Source organism: Callospermophilus lateralis, chromosome 11 (assembly GCF_048772815.1).
Source record: "Callospermophilus lateralis isolate mCalLat2 chromosome 11, mCalLat2.hap1, whole genome shotgun sequence".
Lineage (NCBI taxonomy): Eukaryota > Metazoa > Chordata > Mammalia > Rodentia > Sciuridae > Callospermophilus > Callospermophilus lateralis.
Window position 1 is genome coordinate 101885133 of NC_135315.1, and position 19859 is coordinate 101904991.

At 35.6% G+C, this 19859-nt stretch overlaps 2 pseudogenes; both read left to right on the forward strand.

Annotated features, from left to right (window-relative positions):
• LOC143385951 (growth factor receptor-bound protein 14-like) overlaps positions 1–19859 on the forward strand; it is a 59117-nt pseudogene that overhangs the window by 15357 nt on the left and 23901 nt on the right.
• Positions 16285–17786, forward strand: LOC143385952 (interferon-related developmental regulator 1 pseudogene; annotated as a pseudogene).

Consider the following 19859-nt stretch of genomic DNA (forward strand, 5'->3'; position numbering starts at 1 on the left):
CATCATTTTTTGTGCCCTGTAGGTCATGTGACAAAGATTTTCTTCAGATATATAAAAGTAAACAAAAGGGAATAGGATCAGATCTATTCTTTACTTTTTATTTTTCATTGTTGGTGATTAGTAAAGAATATAGCAGCAAATGGAAACAAGAATAGAAATATTATAAATTTAGCATCGTTCCTTGTTTAATTATTTATCAGAATTTTAGAACTAAGACATTGAGTTTAAATTGTATTCTTCTTTTTTTCTTTCTTTCTTTTTTTTTTTTTTTTTGAAGTGGGATTGCACTATGTTGCCCAGGCTGATCTTGATCTCCTGAGCTCAAGGGTTTCTCCTGCCTCAACTTCAAGAGTATAGGTTCACAGAGCCATAACAGCTCTGAGTTCAAATTGAAGGAAAGATAAACTTCATAATAATCTTTGGAAACACAATTAAACTGTTTTTTGAGAAATTGACCAAACAGAATATTATTCTGACTATTTTTTTATGTTGAGGGCAGTATGGGCAATTATAAGTATCCATAGTAGTTATCTCCACCCGCCCCATCATCCCTCCTTTCTTTTTTGTTTTACTCTTTTTGTGGTGCTGGGGATCAAACCTAGGGCCTTGCATGCTCTCTACCAATGAGCTACACCCTCAATTCCCAATGGTCATTCTCTCTCTTTTTGGGGGGAGGGGAGGGTACTGGGGATTGAACTCAGGTGCACTTAACCACTGAGCCACATACCCCAGCCCTATTTTGCATTTTATTTAGAGACAACATCTCACTGAATCACTTAGTGCCTTGCTTTTGATGAGGCTGACTTTTAACTCACGATCCTCCTCCATCAGCCTCCCCAGCCAGTTGGATTATAGGCGTGTACCACCATGCCCAGCTTGTCATTCTCTTAATAGTGATGTGCACCGTAGATTTTACTTGAAAATTATAAAGAACTCCTTTACATTTTCAGGATATAAAGATTAACCTTTTCAATTTTTTAAAAAATTTATTTATTCTTTTAAATTGTACGTGACTATAGAGTCTATTTTTTCATATTTATACAAACATGGAGTATGTCTTATTCTGATTCAGATGCTAGTCTTGTGAATGTACACAATGTTGAGTTTCACTGTGTTCTATTCATATATGTACATAGGAAAGTTGCATCAGGTTTAAACCACTTGTCTTTCCTATTTCTGTCCTCTCTCCTTTTCCTTCATTCCCCTTTGTCTAATCCACTGAAGTTCTGTTTTATAATTGGAAATGAGGTTTTGTATTATGAGCCATGGAGAGTTTTTAAAGCTTCTTTTAATAAGTTATAAAGAATTCATTACTCAAGGGATACAGGGATTGACAATCAATAGTTTTATTCCCTGTTTATTTTTAAAGGCCTTGATTAAAAAAAAATGTTTGTAGATAAATAGATGAAAACGGAAGGAGTTTGTTATGGCAACACCATTCAACTCTTTGAACTCTATATTAGTTTCCTGTGGTTGCTATAACAAATTATCACAAACTTTGTTGCTTAAAATAACAGAAATTTTCCTTTTAGACCTCTAGAGATCTGAAATCAGTAATAGTGGGCTGAAATCAAGGTGTCAGCAGGCATGTACTCTGGGGAAGAGTGCATTCCTTGCCTTTTGCAGATTCTGAAGGCTGTCAGCATCCCTTGGCTCATGGCTGCCTTACACTAATCTCTGTCTGTGTGCCTTCTCCTCTTCTGTCTGCACCAAATATAATCCCTCTTTCTTATAAGGTCCCTCCTAGATAGTCCAGGAAAACCTCATTTTGAAGATCTTTAATTTGATGACATCTGCAGTCTTTTTTTTTTCTTTTTCATAGAAGATGACATTCACAGGAATTCAAATGGAGTTATTTTGGGGGTTTATTATTCAGCCTATTGCAAATTCCTTCTCATTATACATTAAAAACTTTTAGTAATAAGTCATCAAAGTCATTTAAAATAACTTATTGACAGCTCAATTACTTCCTTCAATTTGTTTGAAGAATTGTGAAAGAATTTTATAACTAGTCATTAGAGTCATTCACTTTCTCATCTGACTGCCAGTATACAAAATTGTCCCTTTGTTTGATAGGCTACAGAGTTTACACCCACAGAAGTGTTTCCAAAGAAAGGTTCTAGTGAGATGAGAGATTTGCCATTCTCTGATGAAACAGAATTTTAAAAAATGATATTGACAGAAGTGTGCTCTTAGGAGGATTCATATTGAAGAGACTTTTGTGAAGTGAATGTACCTCATGCTGCCTGCATTCCCTGAACCCTTAAAAAGTGTTGGTAGACTTTGGATTTGATGACTGCTGTCCTGGGACATGTCAGAAACCCAAGGAGAGGACAGAGTAAAACCTGTGGAAAAGAAGTTAAAATAGTTCCACGGTCTCCATGGGGATTTGGAACCTGAGCACCTCTGCAGTTGACAGCTGGTGAGTTGCAGCAGTGCCAGCTGATAGTGACAGCTGAGTGAGGATGGTAACATACCTGCCAGGGAGCCTTCGTTCTGAAGCAGTCTGCAGTGGCCAGCTCGGCTCCCCATCTCCTAGGACAGAGAAAGCTCACTGTGTATTTTCCTCATTGTCCTTTCTGACTAATTTAACTTCTCTTTGTGATAATCAATCTCACAAACTATGATGCTCTCAAAAGATATCTGCCATATCCCAAATTATTTAATTTACTTATACTGACAAGAATATAGCTTTTATTTAGCATCACATATAGCCATAGTATCTCATCCTCTTTTCTTTGGAGGGGAACTTTAAAGTTATTCTTTTGGTTATAATTACTACAATTTATCCCTAGCAAATAGCTTTGAAGTTCAATAACATAGATCTGCTCTACAAATACAGTAGCAGTTTTCACTGAGAATACTGGAAATTATTTATACTAAAGAATGAAATATACAAGTCTTTATTGGAAAAGCTTAAAATTATAAAATTATAAACATTATAAAATTAATTTGAGCTACATACTAAATTATAAACAAATAATAATATCAATGTATTTTTCCAATACTATGTTTTCTAGAAGTTGCTGAAATAAAATCAAAGATTTGAGCATAATATTTCCTGGTTTCATCAACAATGCTTTAGACCAAACAATGAGAAGGAATTTTAGTTCTGTCATTTTCTCTTTTTTTTTTTGCATTCATATTATATATTTAAGCAAAACAGTTGCAAACATAAATTCTACCCAAATGCTAACATGTGTAATATTACACAGCCTCCAGTTTTTTGTCTAACAGTGTAATAGGAAAATAACCATTATGGAGTTGCTGTGGTTTTCCTGAATCCAAATATAAACAAATATGTCTTTGAAATGTTTTTGTTGTTGTTATTGTTTGTGCTTTTTACAAACATATAAAAACTCTTACAATATATATTTAATCAAGTAGTGGAATTAAGCAACTTTTTTGCATTTGCATATTAAAATGAATAAAAAGAAGTAGAATGAGGTTATTTTTTCTTCCTTAAATATGATATGCAGTGACAGATATCCTTTGTCAATAGAATGACTCCTGATACCTCCCTATAAGTCTTTAATGAGTGCTGTTGATATAAAGAACCAAAGGACAAACTCTTTGCCAATACTTTGGTGACCAGCTAGTTAACTCTGCATATTATTCAGGAGACATCCTTGACCTCTTTTGAACCAGAGTGATAAGTTTTCCATTGATAAAATTTATGATGCTAGAGACCAAACCCAAGGCCTTGTGCAAAACAGAGAAGTACTCTACCTCTGGCTACATCCTCAACCCTAAAAAATATTTTCAAATACAAAAATAAATCAGTTCACTGTAAACAACTGAGAAATAAACAATAATCTTAAGGATTAAACATAATTATCCATAATTTCACAATACTGAAATAACTTCTGTTAGCATTAAAAATGTCTTTAAATAGTTTTCCTATTTTAACAAACTCTCCTTTTGTTCTCACTTTTGTAGACTGCTTTCTTTTTTGTGTATGTGTGCAAAAAAAAAAAAAAAAAAAAAAAAAACCTTGAGTGTTCTTCCCCCCGCATTTTGCTTTATAGATCCCACATAATGTAGGAACATAGGAACTTCCCCACTTCCCCAGCTTCCCTTGGCTGTCTTCCATAAACAGTTTAGCAAATATTTACAGACAGGATTATACTGACTTTTGTATAGTTTTGTAGATCCTGGAGACAGTAGGGAAAGAAGGATAAGAACATTGATATTTGTTATCTCTTAGGTGTTGATAAACACCAGGGAAGGAAGATTGGGTGAAGAACAGCAAGTGGAGGTGGGTGGGAGAGATATGCTTTAAATAGAAGCACGGAAAGACCTCCCTGAGAAGGTGGTGCTTGAGTGCAGACCTGAAGCACACAGCAAGCAGGCCAGAGGGATATTGTTGTGGATCTAGGATATGGGAAATGGAAAGGGCCCAAAGTGGCAATGTGCTTGTATGCAGGAAAGTGGCAATGTGCTTGTATGCAGGAAGCATTCCAGAGGCCAGTGTGCCTTGAGTAGTGTCAATAAAATGGAATGTAATGGCAGAACACAGCAGAGAGCCACAGAGGACCAGATCCTATAGGGTCTCATAGGCATGGAGTGACCTGGATTTTATCCTGAGAGAGAAAGCAATTAGGGTTGTCTGAGCCTAGAGAGCAATATGATCTGTTTTAATTTAAATATATACTTCTGAGCTGTAAATGTAGCTTAGTGACAGAACACTTGCCTAGCATGTGTGAGACTCTGGGCTGAATCCACAAAAGAGGCCAGAATTAAAGTTTTGACCCTTGGAGGATAAGCAACCTTGCTTTGCTTTTACATCAAACTGCCTGTGGCTTATGGAAATTATCCCTTCCTCTCTTTATCATTTGTGCTAGTTGTGCATGACCCATTGTGCCCCATTTACATGTATTCTGCATATTTATGAAATTTAGTGGTTTTGAGAGATCTTGAGATCTTATAGGGAAGAACATTTAGATTTTCAGAATAGAAGAGAGTTGAGAGTTTTTCTCTCGCTCCAGTTGGTCAAAGCTCATGTTCCTAGGATTATGTGATGGGTTTGTTTTTGTCTCATTCTACATCTATTTCACTCAGGCATACTGTTATCTAAATCTTGAATTCCAAGAACATTTTCACATAGCCTTTCTTTCCAAGGTGGTACTGAAGTTACTAAGATCAAACTGAGCCAATCTGGTTCACTTTAAAAAAGGCTGATGACTTATTTTATCTGAACAACACAAGAAATCATGTTGGAAATCACCTTTTCTTGAATTTGTATAACTTAGTAGTAATATTATGTTTGGAACATTGAATGTAATAGCTACATGTCATATCTTCTGGTCATAATTATCAATATATACTTCTGAGAATTTTTTTTGGTGCTAGTGCTCAGAACTCAGAGCCTCATGTATGCTAAACTCACACTGTGCCATTGAGTATCCCCCCATTCTGATTTTTAGAATTTTAATAGGCAGAATAAATCATTGAAAGCAACTAAATACCCTGATTTTTTTCTCTGAATTACCTAATTTGAGTGCATATTATACTGTGATTCTAGATGTACACATTATTTTATAGACATTGAATTTTTTGGCTTCTTGCTGTTTGTTTATGACAAATATTCCACATCCACAGTTCTCTCCAGTCAATAATAGCCATCGAATTTTTAATGTCACTGTATCAGCAAATATTTTCCCTTCTTTTATGTTGTAATATACCAGATTTTGTAACTGGTGTGCTTTGCTCAATAACCACTGGATGTCACTATAGCTCCTTAGATGGAGTACTCTTTTTTTTTTTTTTTTTTTAATAATCATTATGAGTGGACTTCAGATTCAAATCCTCTGGAACTTAATGGGATCCATGTTTGTCTTGTTCCCATTTTGATTCCTAATTGAACCCAGGTCACGAAACAGTGGCAACTAGCACATACCTCCAGCACGTATCTGTAGACTCTTTGGGAAAAGGAATTAATTGTATTTTAGTATTATTGCTAGGAACATCTGAGATTTCCATTGTGGATATTATCGTGGAGTGGCTTTAATAAGCAAAATAAATGACTGGAGGCTTTTAATGAAACTGTTTTTATATGTGCAGCCACATCCACGTGATCTCTTTAAGAAAAAAGCAATGTACAGTGCAAGGAGGGGTCAGTTCACTACTGCCTGCTTTCAAGTTGATTCTTCACATTTTTTTTCTTCTTAACAAAATAGGCAGTGTTTTCTTGTTTTCTGGGGCTGATAGGTTGCTGTGCTTTCTGTGTTGTGTATAACTTATGAACTCTCAGATTTGTGATCATCTTTATCACCAGCAACAAAAGTCCTGAAGCCTTTGGTACATGTGGCATATGGCTCCTGTATAGTGAACTATGTGCCCTGATCTTGCAGCTTTTAAAAGACCATAGTGTCCTGGTAGCACATGTAAGGCTGGAAATGAAAAAAAATTCTTAAGCAACAAGAACTTTAAGTGCTCTGCCTGCATGCACCACCTGATTCAGTCATTTTTCCTTCTACGTGTTCTCATAGCTTCTGCTGCTTGAGTTCAGATCCCACCAGTTCTCTCCTCGGGATTCTGTTCCTGGTTCTCATGCTTCTAGTTGTACCAAGGTTATCTCTCTGAATGCAGACCTGATTCTCATGCCATATGGGGCCAAGTTCCTCTGTGGGTCTTATAGTACCTTGTGACCTGCCTGCCCCTTGTAACTGCAGTCCATGTCACATCTAGCCTCACCATTTGCAGTTCAAGAACTGCCTAAGAATTTCTGATGCACTGAGTTTCTTCTCAGTGTCCTTGCTCCTGTTGTTGTGATTCCCAGGAATCCCTTTTCTGCCCATGTTTATCTGACTTACTGCTATGCATTTTTCACAGCTTAGTTATTTCAGCTAGCCCTTTCTTTAAAATACCTATGAAAACAAAGTAAAAATGAAACCTTCAGCTGTTCAGGGTGAGTGACAGCTTACATAGTAAAACAGTCTGAGGAGGTTCAAAATAAAAATTAGTTGGGAGCCTCTTGCACTCAACCTATCATAGTCACCTTTTCCATCTGAGAGCAAGTAGGGAGACACATCTACCTCCTTCACAGTTGTGTCTCCCCCTAGATGCACACTACAGGTGCTCTGAAGCTATGTCTTGAGATGATCAGCACATTTCCTGGAACCACTTGTTCTCATACATCCCTTGGGAAATTACAAATCCTGGAAACCAGAGAGAGGTATGGGAGGCATTAGGAGTATTGGCAATATTTTGTGTCCTGGGAGGTATTGCTCCCACAAGTACATGCTTTCTGCAGGAGTGGGAAACAAGCACTTTGGATAGGAATTAGATATTAGGCTATCCAAAGCAAATTATTTACAATATCAATTAACAAGGAAAGTGAAGCTTAATGGTATAATAGAAGAATGTTATAAATTATTGTATATTCATGAGCTACAACATTTTTGATCATATAGCTTTTGGTTATGTTTTTGGAGTTATTATTTAAACACTGATGTGTTTAAATAATATGTGGGAAAATATACAATTTGTAATGATGATTAAATAAAAATAGCATACAAAATATATAATGTTTCCTAAATTTTATGAAAAATGTACACACATACCCTCTTATAGAACCAGAGAAAAAGACAAGAAGTGGTTATTCCGGATTGATATATTTAAACATGAATTGTGACTACCACTTTTCTTTTCTCTAATAAAAATGTATCCTTTTAGTAATAAGAAAATAAGAAAAATAAGAAACAGAGACAATTTTAAAATAAAGAAATTTAAAAAAACTTAGCTAAGTTATCTTCCTGAAGCCCCAAAGTGGGCCACATTCTATACTATTTCCTACAACTATCTTAATAATAACCATATTATTAAAATTAGATAGTAATTCCATGGGAACAAGGACTCTGCACTTACATACATCTTTGAAATTCATGGGCAAAGACAAATAAGTGTGTTTTGAACTAAGTTGTACTAAACTGTAAAATATTTATATCAAATAATTTAAAGAGTCAGGCACAGTGGCACACACCTGTAATCCCAGAGGCTCAGGAGGCTAAGAAAGAGAATCACAAATTCAAAGCTAGTCTCAGCAAAGCAACTCAGTGAGACCATGTCCCTAAATAAAATACAAAATAGGGCTGGGGATGTGACTCTGTGGTTCAGTGCCCCTGAGTTCAATCCCTGGTACTACTACTACTACTACTACTACTACTAATAATAATAATAATAATAATAATTATTATTATTGTTATTATTTAAAGAATGTATTGCAAAAATGCAGAAATGGAAGAGGCTTAGAAAGGAGGCCAAAGAAACCACATGGCATGCCCAGCTGGAAATTTACTCTGAATCCTTTAAGGATGCACTGGATAGCTTGGAATATATGGAAGCTGTTTATAGAGCTTCTGGTATTTACCCAGTCATCTTCAGATAACATATATGCAAACATTTTGTGGAGAATAGGCTTTCTATGAATATAAGTGGTGTATTTCAATTCACTGGAGAACCAACTACAGGGCTTTTATAATCATCAAGCCAAAGTGTCACAATTTTCCTATTATCACACTTGGGGAGATGAATCTGGCAGTGCCAATTTTCTGGGAGATCCTGGTGGTATTAAGTAGCATTCTTAGATTAAGGAACATTTTAGAAATGGAGCCCTGTTTTATTCTTTGCTTCTTCAGTTTCTGTTTTGCTTGGTCAGAGGCTGTTCATTTTTATCTGAGAATAAGATTGACAAAAATGTATGTAGTTTCTACCCAGTGCAGAGAAGTACAAGGACCATTTGTCTCCTGGAGTTTCCTGTAACAAAGGTATACAAAAGAATTGTTTTCTGGGAGAATTAGAGGTAAAAGCCACTTTTGTTTCTTCTCTTATCAAGTGATGAGAAGAGTAGGGACTCAGATTTCTATTTGAGCCCCACGCTGTACTTTCAGTAGATTCAGCAAAGAAATCCAGGCAGAAGGTCACAGGTGAGAACTTTCCATTCTTGGAGGATTGAGGATTTTTAAAAGACTTTGAAGTTAAATCAACAGTTTCAGAAGAAACTTTTCTTTCTTCTTCTTCTTCTTTTCTTTTTTAGAAGTAAAGTTCCTGAAAATTAAACAGAATTACAAATAGTTATCATTATTTGGTACAGGTTTTTTTCTATTGCCATAAGACCTCCCTGATATATTTGAAACAAAACTAAAATTTAAAAACAGTATGAAGCTTTTGTTTTTGTTTTAAAGAAGCTGTTTAAACTCTTTGAAGCTTTTCTTTCCTTTTCTGCCTCTAGAGTTGCTATTTTCAAGTAATTTAAGAAGACTTTCTTCCTATTTTTCTGTTTACATATATGTAATATTTGATAATTATAATTCACTTTACAATGTCTGGAAAATAATTTCAGAAAAAATGTTTAAAAATATAATTAATTAATTATTGGTCAGGTAGTTGGGGGTAGGAAATATGAAGTTAGGATTTAAATGATTAAAATGTGTCTTTAAAGTTTTAATAGCGTTTTGATATGGTATTTTAAGTGAACTTTATGAAGTTTTCAAAAAATAAAGTATTTAAAACAATTATGTTGAATTTGTGTGAAACTTACCTGGGTCTTTTCTCAAATGCTAATAACTCCATGTTTGAGTTCATCTTGGTTTTGAACTTTGCAGCAAAGAGCCTCTGGTTGTAGGATTAATTTGTTTCTTTTTGGTATTTAGAAAAATACATTGTAAGTTTCTTAGTAGGATTACTTGATAGGTTAAAATTTGTTTGCATTTAGGATGATGCTAAAGGATGGTCAAGAGAAAGCTTACTGATAAGAAGCTGGCTGGTCCAGCACTTTCCTTAGTTCTTGGTAATGATGTTTTATAGCCATGACTGGGCAAGATAAAGCTGGTGACCAGCAACTTTTCACTTTCCCTTTAAGTGTTTTCCTTTTCTGGTAAAGTAATTCACCTCATCATCTTGTACATTCCTATTGAACTTTCTGCCTATAAAGGCCTGTATTTAGATAGCTGTCTTTGTTAAATAACAAATACAATTTTTAATGTAAAATGTGATTTACTAATAATCAATTATGCTACCTGGGTTTATTGGGTTATTATAGCCTTAATACTTAATGTCATGCGATTGCTTGGGGGACAATATGTGACAATGCATCCAAATTGAGATAATAATGTATACATTTAAAAAGAATATTTAATGTAATGTGACTTTAAAAGCCAGATTTTGTAGCAGGAAAATTGTTATTTTCAATACCAGGCTGATGTATGAGGCAAAAATCCCAATTGCATTCAACTCTCTGTATTTTAATTTGCTTCCTCTATCTGTTATCTGAATTTTCAGTAGGATGGTACCAGAACTTTTCTTTGAAGGAATGGAAACTACATCTTTTACTTTGTTTACATGTATTCTAGTTTACGACATTTTTGAAGACATTTTTTTCTTTTTAATATTATGAGAATATTTTCCTGATGCCAGTAATGGCATTAAACATTCAATGAAGTTTTCTGAAAGATTTTATGCCTTATTTTTCCTTTCTAGACTGGAATTCTGACTTTTATTGCCATGTGGTCAACAGCAGCAGCAACAACAACAACAACAACAAAAATAACCCTGGTTATTAGATTTCACTTTTTGGTGTCCATGGACATTTTATTAGTAGTAGTATTAGTATTAGTTTTAGTAGTAGTAGTAGTAGTAGCAGTAGTAGTAGTATTTTAGTTACACATCTGTTATAGCTCTTCACACATCTGTTATTGCTTTATTTTTTAATTCTTTTTTTATTTACTTTTTTATCTTTTTTGTTAACTAGAGGATTATAATTCTACATGGTAGTTGGAGACATTTTGACAAGTTGCATGGTGCATAAAATTTGATTTCAATCCCTGTCCCCTTTCCTTACACTCCCCTCTTCACTCCCTTTTTGCTCTTTCTTCTATTACACTGATCTTCATTTTGCTCATTTATTTATTTATTTTTTATTGGTATTTTCATAAAAGTGAAATTCCCTGCAGTATAGTCATATGTGGATATAATCTGATTGTATTAAATTTATTCCATCCTTCTCCACTTTCCCATTCCTCCTCCCTCCCTCTCAATGTTATCCTTGTACTCCACAGATCTTCCCCATGTGTTTATGACAATCAATCCCCTCATTTTCCCCTTATTTTGCTACAGCTTCAACAGATGAGAGAAAACATTCAACACTGATTTTCTGAGTTTCGCATATTTCACTTAGAATGTTGTTTTCCATTTCTTTCCATTTACTGGGAAACCCCATGATTTTATTTTTCTTTATAGCTGAGTAAAACCCCATTGTGTATATTTACCACATTTTCTTGATTCATTTGTCTATCAATAGACATAGACATATGGGTGAATCTAGAATTTGGCTATTGTGAATAAACATAGACGTATGCTGCTTTTAGGTTTTTTTTTTTTTTTTTGGACAATTCCCAATGAGGAGAATATTTGGGTCATGTAGCGGCTCCATTCCTAGTCTTTTGAGGTTACTGTATACTGCTTTCCAGAGTGATTACACTAATATGCATCACCACTGGTTGAGTGTACATTCCCCACATCCGTGCCAGCATTTATTATTGTTTCTGTTCTTGAAAATTGTCATTCTGACTGGAGGGAGATGAAAGTGTGGTTGTATTTACCTTTTAATGCAGTCCAAATTGAAAGGATTTATAATTACTTTCATGGAAGGTGAAGATTGATATAATTTGAAATGTTGCCCATTACTTTTACCTTACATTTAAAATATGGTTGTTTATTTTTAATTAATTAGCAAATATTTCGAATTTGTTTTAAAATAAAAGAAATTGAGGGAATGGAAACATGAAAACTGCAAAAAAAAAAACCAAGAAACTGATTTTTGCTGATACAGAAAGAATTCTTATGTTATACACAGTGGAGGTGGCAGAGAATGTCTCTTGATTGGGAAGCTCTAGGCAGGTAGCAGTAATTCTGTGCAGGAGAGAGAGCATCATGTGGGGTCAGATATATTGCTACTGTTCAACCTTGGGGAAAATTGGCTACTCTAAACCTCAGTTATTATCAGTAAAATGGAAATACAGCTTGCTCATTAGATTATTGTATTAATTTCCTAAGAGTGTTATAACTAATGACCACAAACTTGGTGACATAAACAATAGGGATGTTTAGTTTCACAAATCTGGAGGGTTATTTTCCTGCTGAGAGTTCTAAGGGTAATCTGTTCCTTGCTCCATCCAGAATCTGGTGGCTGTTTGCATTCTTTGGCTTGTGGTCACACCTCTTGAATGTCTGCTTCTGTGATCCCATTGCATTTTTCTTTTTTTGTCTGTGTTTTTTCTCCTCTGCCTGTACCTTAAAAGGATGCTTCTGGTTCTATTTAGGGCCCACTTGATTGATCCCGAATATTCTCCCCAATTCAAAGTCCTGAATAACATCTGCAAAAGCTTTGCAATGCAGGGTAAAAATTACAGGTTCCATGAATTAGGATGTGGTATCTTTAGGGCCACTATTCATCTACTTAAAGGTGTTATAAGAATCAAATAGAGCAGTAAAACAGCTCTCAGACTGAGACATGCCAAAATGCAACTTTTATTTCACAAAATGGAATGAATTTCACACTCTGATTCTTCTGCCCTTGCAGACAATTTAGTTTTTTGTTGTTTGCTCACTCTCTAGACTTGGCGGGGTAAATAATTTAGATTCCATCAGTGAGTTGCATACAGGTCTAAAATGTTCTGAGTTGAACATTGAGACCCACCTTCACATTTCTGACATTGTGGTGGGGTATGTTAGTCCCAAAGGAGGTACTTGTCTGATTGTTATCCAATTCTTTTTTTTTCTGGAAACTCTTGCTCCTTCCAAAGTTACTGCCTGAAGCATAAAGACCCTTTTATTCATGGCCTTTTCTTAGTTCTCTGTGTTCCCTCCACTCTGGGGCACTTGAGATGACCATGCTTTTAGAATAGACTTAACATTGACTCAGTAATTTCTTCTCGCTGTGCTAGATGCAGGGCTTATTGAGGAGAATTGTTTTGTTTTGTTCTGTGCTGGTATGCATTGAACCTACCAAGCTTCACATGTGCTAGGTAAACCCTCTACCACTGAGCTATATCCCCACCCCTTTGAGAATATATTCTTTAGACTATGGTTTGAGCCACACAACATGTTTAAATCTATTGGGCTTTTAACAACCAAAAATTGTTCTAGTGCTGGAAAGGGGCAGGATATAGAGTCACTTGGGACCAGCATCATACAGGTACTGTCTCTCTCTATTTTTTTTTCTTTTACTCCATCCCCTGCCAATTCCTTTATCCTAGTTTCTTTCCCAGGAAGCAGAGGGTGCATCCCTATAAGAGAAAACAGAGGATTGGCATTGCTCTGATTCTCCCTAAGCAATTGCATTTGCCAAATGTCAATAAAATCTACTTTGAAGCTCAAAAACCAATAAAATTCCTCTTTGTCATTTTTTCCCTTCTTTAAAGTGTATGTTGAAGACATAACATAGCTATTTCCTTGGTGGGAGAGAAATGGATGGAAAGAAACAGGTCTGCAAAGCAAACAAGCCAGCATGTTGATCCCTTCCTGAACATTCTCTCAGTGTAGTTGCAAGGATCATAGATACAGTTTCCAGCACTTATAGTACTTACTAGTGCATACCTGTGTTTCATAAACTTTAAAATCCCAGCAGGGTTTGTGTGAGAAATAGAGTCAAGTGGGGATTGAAAGATTGTTAAGGATGCAATTTCCCATTTGATATCTTGTTAATACAGCCCTTCAGAGTGCACCCAGAGATACCCAGAACCTGGTGTCTTCTTTAAGTACACTTTTTTTTTACTCTGATTTTATTTTCCAGCAAATTCTGTTGGCTCCATCTTCAAAATAGATCCAGAGTCTGCCTATTTTTTTGTTGTTACTTGTTTGTTTTTTACAAAATTGACTGTTATATTCATCTAAACCACACCTTCACTCTGGGTTCATTGAAGTAGCCTATGAAATAGACTTTGTTTTTCAACCCTTACAACTTTTAAAGTCACTTCTTCACTCAGTAGTGAGTATGATCTAATTAAAATATGTCAGCTCAGGTTTTCCCTGTGTTCAGCATGATTTCTCACGTAATTCAGAGGAAAAGCTGTGTCCTTACTAAGGTCTGCAGGGCCCAATACAGCCTCCCATCTCATCTCCATTATTTCTCTGGCCTCTAATCCTGGTACTGTCCCATGTGCTTACTCAGCATTAACCTCCTTGCCAAGCTCCAGAAATACCAGCCTTGGTCTCATCTCAATGGCTTTGTTCTTCTTCCTCTAAGTATCCCCTGGGCTCATGCTCTCTTCTCCTTGGGTCTTGTTTAAAGATTCCCTTCTCAATAAGCCCTTCTGTGGTGAGCTATTGGGAATGGATTCCTTTCATCATTTTCTACTTAGCACTAGCACTTTTGTTCTTCCATGCTCCATTTTTGTCTGTAGAGTTTATTGCCACCTTTTAAGATTTACCTTTTATTTATCATCCATTTATTCCCCAAAGCCTCATGAAGGCAGTTATTTCTTACTGACTTATCCACTACAAAAATCTTAGCTCTGAGAGGAGTTCCTGATAAATTGCAGGCCTTTAGTAAATCTTTGTTCATTGAATGGATGAATAACTTACAGCTACCAAACTACGTTGGTTTATCTTGTAACAAGTAGAAGTAGACAAATTTTTTAAGCAGGATTCACATTCAGACAACTATCTTGGGAGACAGGAAGTTGCTGTGATAACAGTGTTCAGGTTGGATTGGAAGAAATTTGGAGACAAGAGGCTTTTCAAGAAAAAAAATGAAGGTCCAACAATAGCAGTGATGGTGGAAAAGCTTGTGTGTATGTGTTTGTGTGTGTGTGTGTGTTTAGGAGTTGTTGGTTATGAGTGACACTTGGAGTAAGAACACCTGGTAGCTGGTGATATCAGGAGTAAAGGATATTGGAGAGGAGGTTGAGAAAAATGAAAGTGTGACTTAATTCTACATTTCTTTGAGAGAATGTGGTAAAAATAACACTTATCATAGTGGAGAAAAATCTAAGATATAAAAAGAAAGATGAATTTATTTTGCTTTAAGCTGTTTTTAAAAATTATGGAATGTATATCACATAAACTTTACCATTTTAACTATTTTTAAATGTGCAGTTCATCAGCATTAAATTCATTTATGTTGTCATGCAATGATAACCACTATTTATCTTTAGAACATTTTATCTTCCCATAATGAAACTCTATACCAAGTCAACAATAACTCCTTGCCCCCCTCACCCCCAGTTCCTGGCAACTTCCATTCTACTTTCTGTCTCTGTGACTTTGACTATTCTAGGTGTATTGTATAAATGGTAGCATTACAGTATTTGACCTTTTCTGATTGTAGTTTTTCACTTATCATAGTAACTTTGAGGTTCATCCATGGTGTAGCATATGTCAGAACTTCATCCTTTTTTTTAAAGTGACTATTCCATTGTGTTTATGAATTAGTCCTTTGATGAACATTGGGTTGCTTTAGCCTTTTGACTCTTATGATTCATGCTTCTGTGAACATTGTTGTACGAATATCTTTAAATCTCTGCTTTGACTTCTTTGGGTTACTCACCCATGACTGGAATTGCTGTATCATATGGTAATTCCATGTTTACTATTTTGAAGAACCACCATACTGACTTTCATTTCAGGTGAACTGTGCTTGAGTTGGTGGAGAGTGTCAGAAGGTAGGACTGGACCTTGGCTGAAGGTACTTCTAGGCAGAGATTCCAGTTGAAGAAACCTCCCAGATGTGATGAAAAAGGGGAGGGGGTGAATTAGTTTGAGGAAGGACAAAGGAAGGTATTGAGTGAAGGACTAAGTCAAGTCGTAGGAAAGAGAAGCAGTGAAGGGAGCCAGTCAATGAGACAGAAAAGGAGCAATCAGAGTTAAGAACAGAACCAAGAGTGTTGATATACACTTAACTCAAACTCATCAAAATTCTTTGAGTACTCTTTCAAGAACTTCTTTTCAGATGAATAAGCTTCTATTTAAGGATGACATTGCTTTCAAGGGTTCAGGTTCAGTAAGTCACAGATCACTACTGAGCATTGAATTTCTGAGGCATAGATATTTTTTCAAAAAGGTCCTAGATCCTTAGCTCCCGCGCTAGAGAGAAACATGTATCGTTTCCGATCACAGCTCTTCACAGGGATTTCTGCTGCCGCCACCGCCCATTTTTACCCCCGCCGCTTCTCTCCTCTGTTGTTAGCCGAAGACTCGCCTTTCAGCCGCCCGCCTCACAGATGTACGAGTAGAAAGTGCAGCTCCATCGGCTGATCCTCACTAAACTCCGAGTTTAGACGGCACCTGGCGTCCCACGATGCCGAAAAATAAGAAGCGGAACACTCCCCACCGCGGTGGCAGTGGCGGTGGTGGCGGCGGCTCAGGGGCAGCTGCAGCAACGGCAGGTGGCCAGCATCGAAATGTTCAACCTTTTAGTGATGAGGATGCATCAATTGAAACAATGAGCCATTGCAGTGGTTACAGTGATCCTTCCAGTTTTGCTGAAGATGGGCCAGAAGTCCTTGATGAGGAAGGAACTCAGGAAGACTTAGAGTACAAGTTAAAGGGATTAATTGACCTGACCCTGGATAAGAGTGTGAAGACAAGGCAGGCAGCTCTTGAAGGTATTAAAAATGTACTGGCTTCAAAAATGTTTTATGAATTTATTCTGGAAAGAAGAATGACTTTAACTGATAGCATTGAACGCTGTCTAAAAAAAGAGAAGAGCGACGAGCAGCGGGCAGCTGCAGTGCTTGCTTCTGTTCTTTGTATTCAGCTAGGCCCTGGAATTGAAAGTGAAGAGATTTTAAAAACTCTTGGACCAGTCCTAAAGAAAATAATTTGTGATGGGACAGCTAGTATCCAGGCTAGACAATCTTGTGCAACTTCCTTTGGTGTTTGCAGTTTTATTGCCACAGATGATATTACTGAGCTGTATTCAACTCTGGAATGTTTGGAAAATATCTTCACCAAGTCCTATCTCAAGGAGAAAGACAGTAATGTTATTTGCAGCACTCCAAACATAGTGCTTCATATCAGCTCACTTCTCGCATGGACATTATTACTGACTATATGCCCAATCAATGAAGTAAAGAAAAAGCTGGAGATGCATTTCCATAAACTTCCAAGCCTCCTTTCTTGTGATGATGTAAACATGAGAATAGCTGCTGGTGAATCTTTGGCACTTCTTTTTGAATTGGCCAGAGGAATGGAGAGTGACTTTTTTTTATGAAGACATGGAGTCTTTGACACAGATGCTTAGAGCTTTGGCTACAGTTGGAAATAAACACCGGCCCAAAGTGGACAAGAGAAAGCAGCGGTCTGTTTTCAGAGATGTCCTGAGGGCAGTAGAGGAACGGGATTTTCCAACAGAAACTGTTAAATTTGGTCCTGAACGCATGTATATTGATAGCTGGGTCAAGAAACACACCTATGACACCTTTAAGGAGGTTCTTGGATCAGGAATGCAATACCACTTGCAGTCAAATGAATTCCTTCGCAATGTATTTGAACTTGGACCCCCAGTGCTGCTTGATGCTGCAACACTTAAAACAATGAAGATTTCTCGTTTTGAAAGGCATTTATACAATTCTGCAGCTTTCAAAGCTCGAACAAAAGCATGAAGCAAATGTCGAGATAAGAGAACAGATGTTGGAGAATTCTTCTAGATTTCTAGCACTTGCCAAATATTTTCTAATTTTTTTTTAAATTTTTAGCTATTTCTAATGTACATGAACTATCTTGGGTCAACTTAGATAATTTTTATAGTAAGGGTGGGTTATATTCCTCATAATTTAATGTATAGTATTGTAAATGATCATTTCTGATTATTTGAATATTCTCTGTAAATATCATCAGTAAACATGAATAAAGTGTTTGTAATGTTTGGTCACATTCTATTCATGAAAAGAAAAAAAAAGGTCCTAGAAATATTAAAAAAGAAGAGAATCTCTTATTCTTTTGTTGGCTATTCTCCATTTGCTCTTTTGCATTTATAATTTTACAGTTACTTTTTTCCCCCATTGTTTTATGGAATTATGACACACATCAAGAAAAGTGAGCAAGCCAACGTGGATAACTCTGTGACTTCTCAGAGAGTGCCATGTAGCTAGGTAGTCAATACCCAGATCAAGAAACACAGCACTGACCTTACCCCAGTGGTTCCCTGCATTCCTCATTTATCCTGTATTGGCATTGTTTGCATTTCTGGCACCATAGCATATTTTTTTTCTGTTTTGAATCTATGTAAGTGGAATCATGCAGTATGTACTATTTGGGCCTGACTTCTTTCACTAAATGTTTCTGAAATTAATCCACATTTCTGGGAATGCTTTTATACAACTTATTTATTTTCACGTCATATTCATATGCAAGTATCTAGACTTTCGGGTAACTTCCAGTTTGAGGCTATTATAAATAATAGTATATGAATATCATTACAGTTTCTTATTGAAATAGGAATTTGGTATTATGTTTTACCTATTTAAATTGCCATTGCTCAATCATTCAAATGTCTTTTCTACCCAGTGCTTTCCCCCCTTACCTAATTATCTTTATTGTTAATACAAGTTGTATTTTCCTTAATATTAGTTTTGAAAGTACAAAGTACCATAAGGAATTGAGGTTCTTAAAAAAATCTGTATTTACTTTCATTAACATTTTCTTTTTAAAGAATCTATTTTAATTTTTTTCTCATCTACCCAAATTATGCCTCTTAAATGTGTGTTGAATCTGTCAAAATTCTTCATCCCTTATGAGGTGAATTGTTCAACCCTAAAACAAATATTTTAATTTTGGCACCATTATGAGTTGGAGGAAGAATAGCTCTTGTATCTTAATGCAGATTTGTAATTAAATTTATATCATAATTTGCATAGCAATAAAAGGAAATTGAGAATTAGCAAAATGTACATTGTGATATGAAATTTTTCTTTTCAGATGACTGCTTTGATATAAAAATTGAATTACTAATTCAAAATTGATGAGAAACTTTTATTAATCTGGATATTTAGGAATTGAGTTGAAATTTTCTATGCATATGAGATATGTATACAAAATCTATTCTAAACGTTTGTACAGTTGTGTGTGTGTGTCTGTGTGTGTGTGTGTGTGTGTGTGTGTGTTTATCTGTTAACATCTTCACTGAAGCATTCTACACAGAAAGAACACTCAAAGACCATGAGCTGGTGATTGAAGTGCTGTCTAACTGGGAAATGGAAGAAGAAAATAAGCTGTACTTTAGAACAAAATATGCCAAATATGAATTCTTTAAAAACCCAATGGTAAGTGAAATCTCCATTAACAATCAATGGAATTTAAATGAATCAGTTAAATTTTACATGAATAATATGGTCACTATCAATAAAATCCAGTTCCATTTAGTGATTCTGGCCCTTTAAAATTATACTCACATTTTTTATTCTAACAATGATTAGTCACCATGATGCAAGAAGTTCAGACACATATAAAACATTTCTTTAGCCTTACTTGCAGAATCTCAATTGAGATGCATTTAGTCATTTAACATAAAAACATAGGTAAACCTTCTTTGGAGGCATTATTGCTTTTTTTCTTTCCTTAGAGGAAAACTAGACAAAGCAACTGTACATTTGACTTTGAGATAAATTATTATAGGTCCTCAAATGTATTCCAAAATGTAGGTTAAGTTTTTTTCACAATATTTAGGAAATTTAAGTAAGAAACTTTCTAAAACAAAAATAGATTGGTAATCATTGGGAATGTGTAGCTTAGCCATAAATTTAAGGTTGACATGAATCTTGATGCTTCAAATTATTTTGTTTTTAGTGAAATAATTTTTGAGCTAAATAGAAATGAGATAAAGAGTAGCATATTATCTAGCAAATACTACTTTCATTATA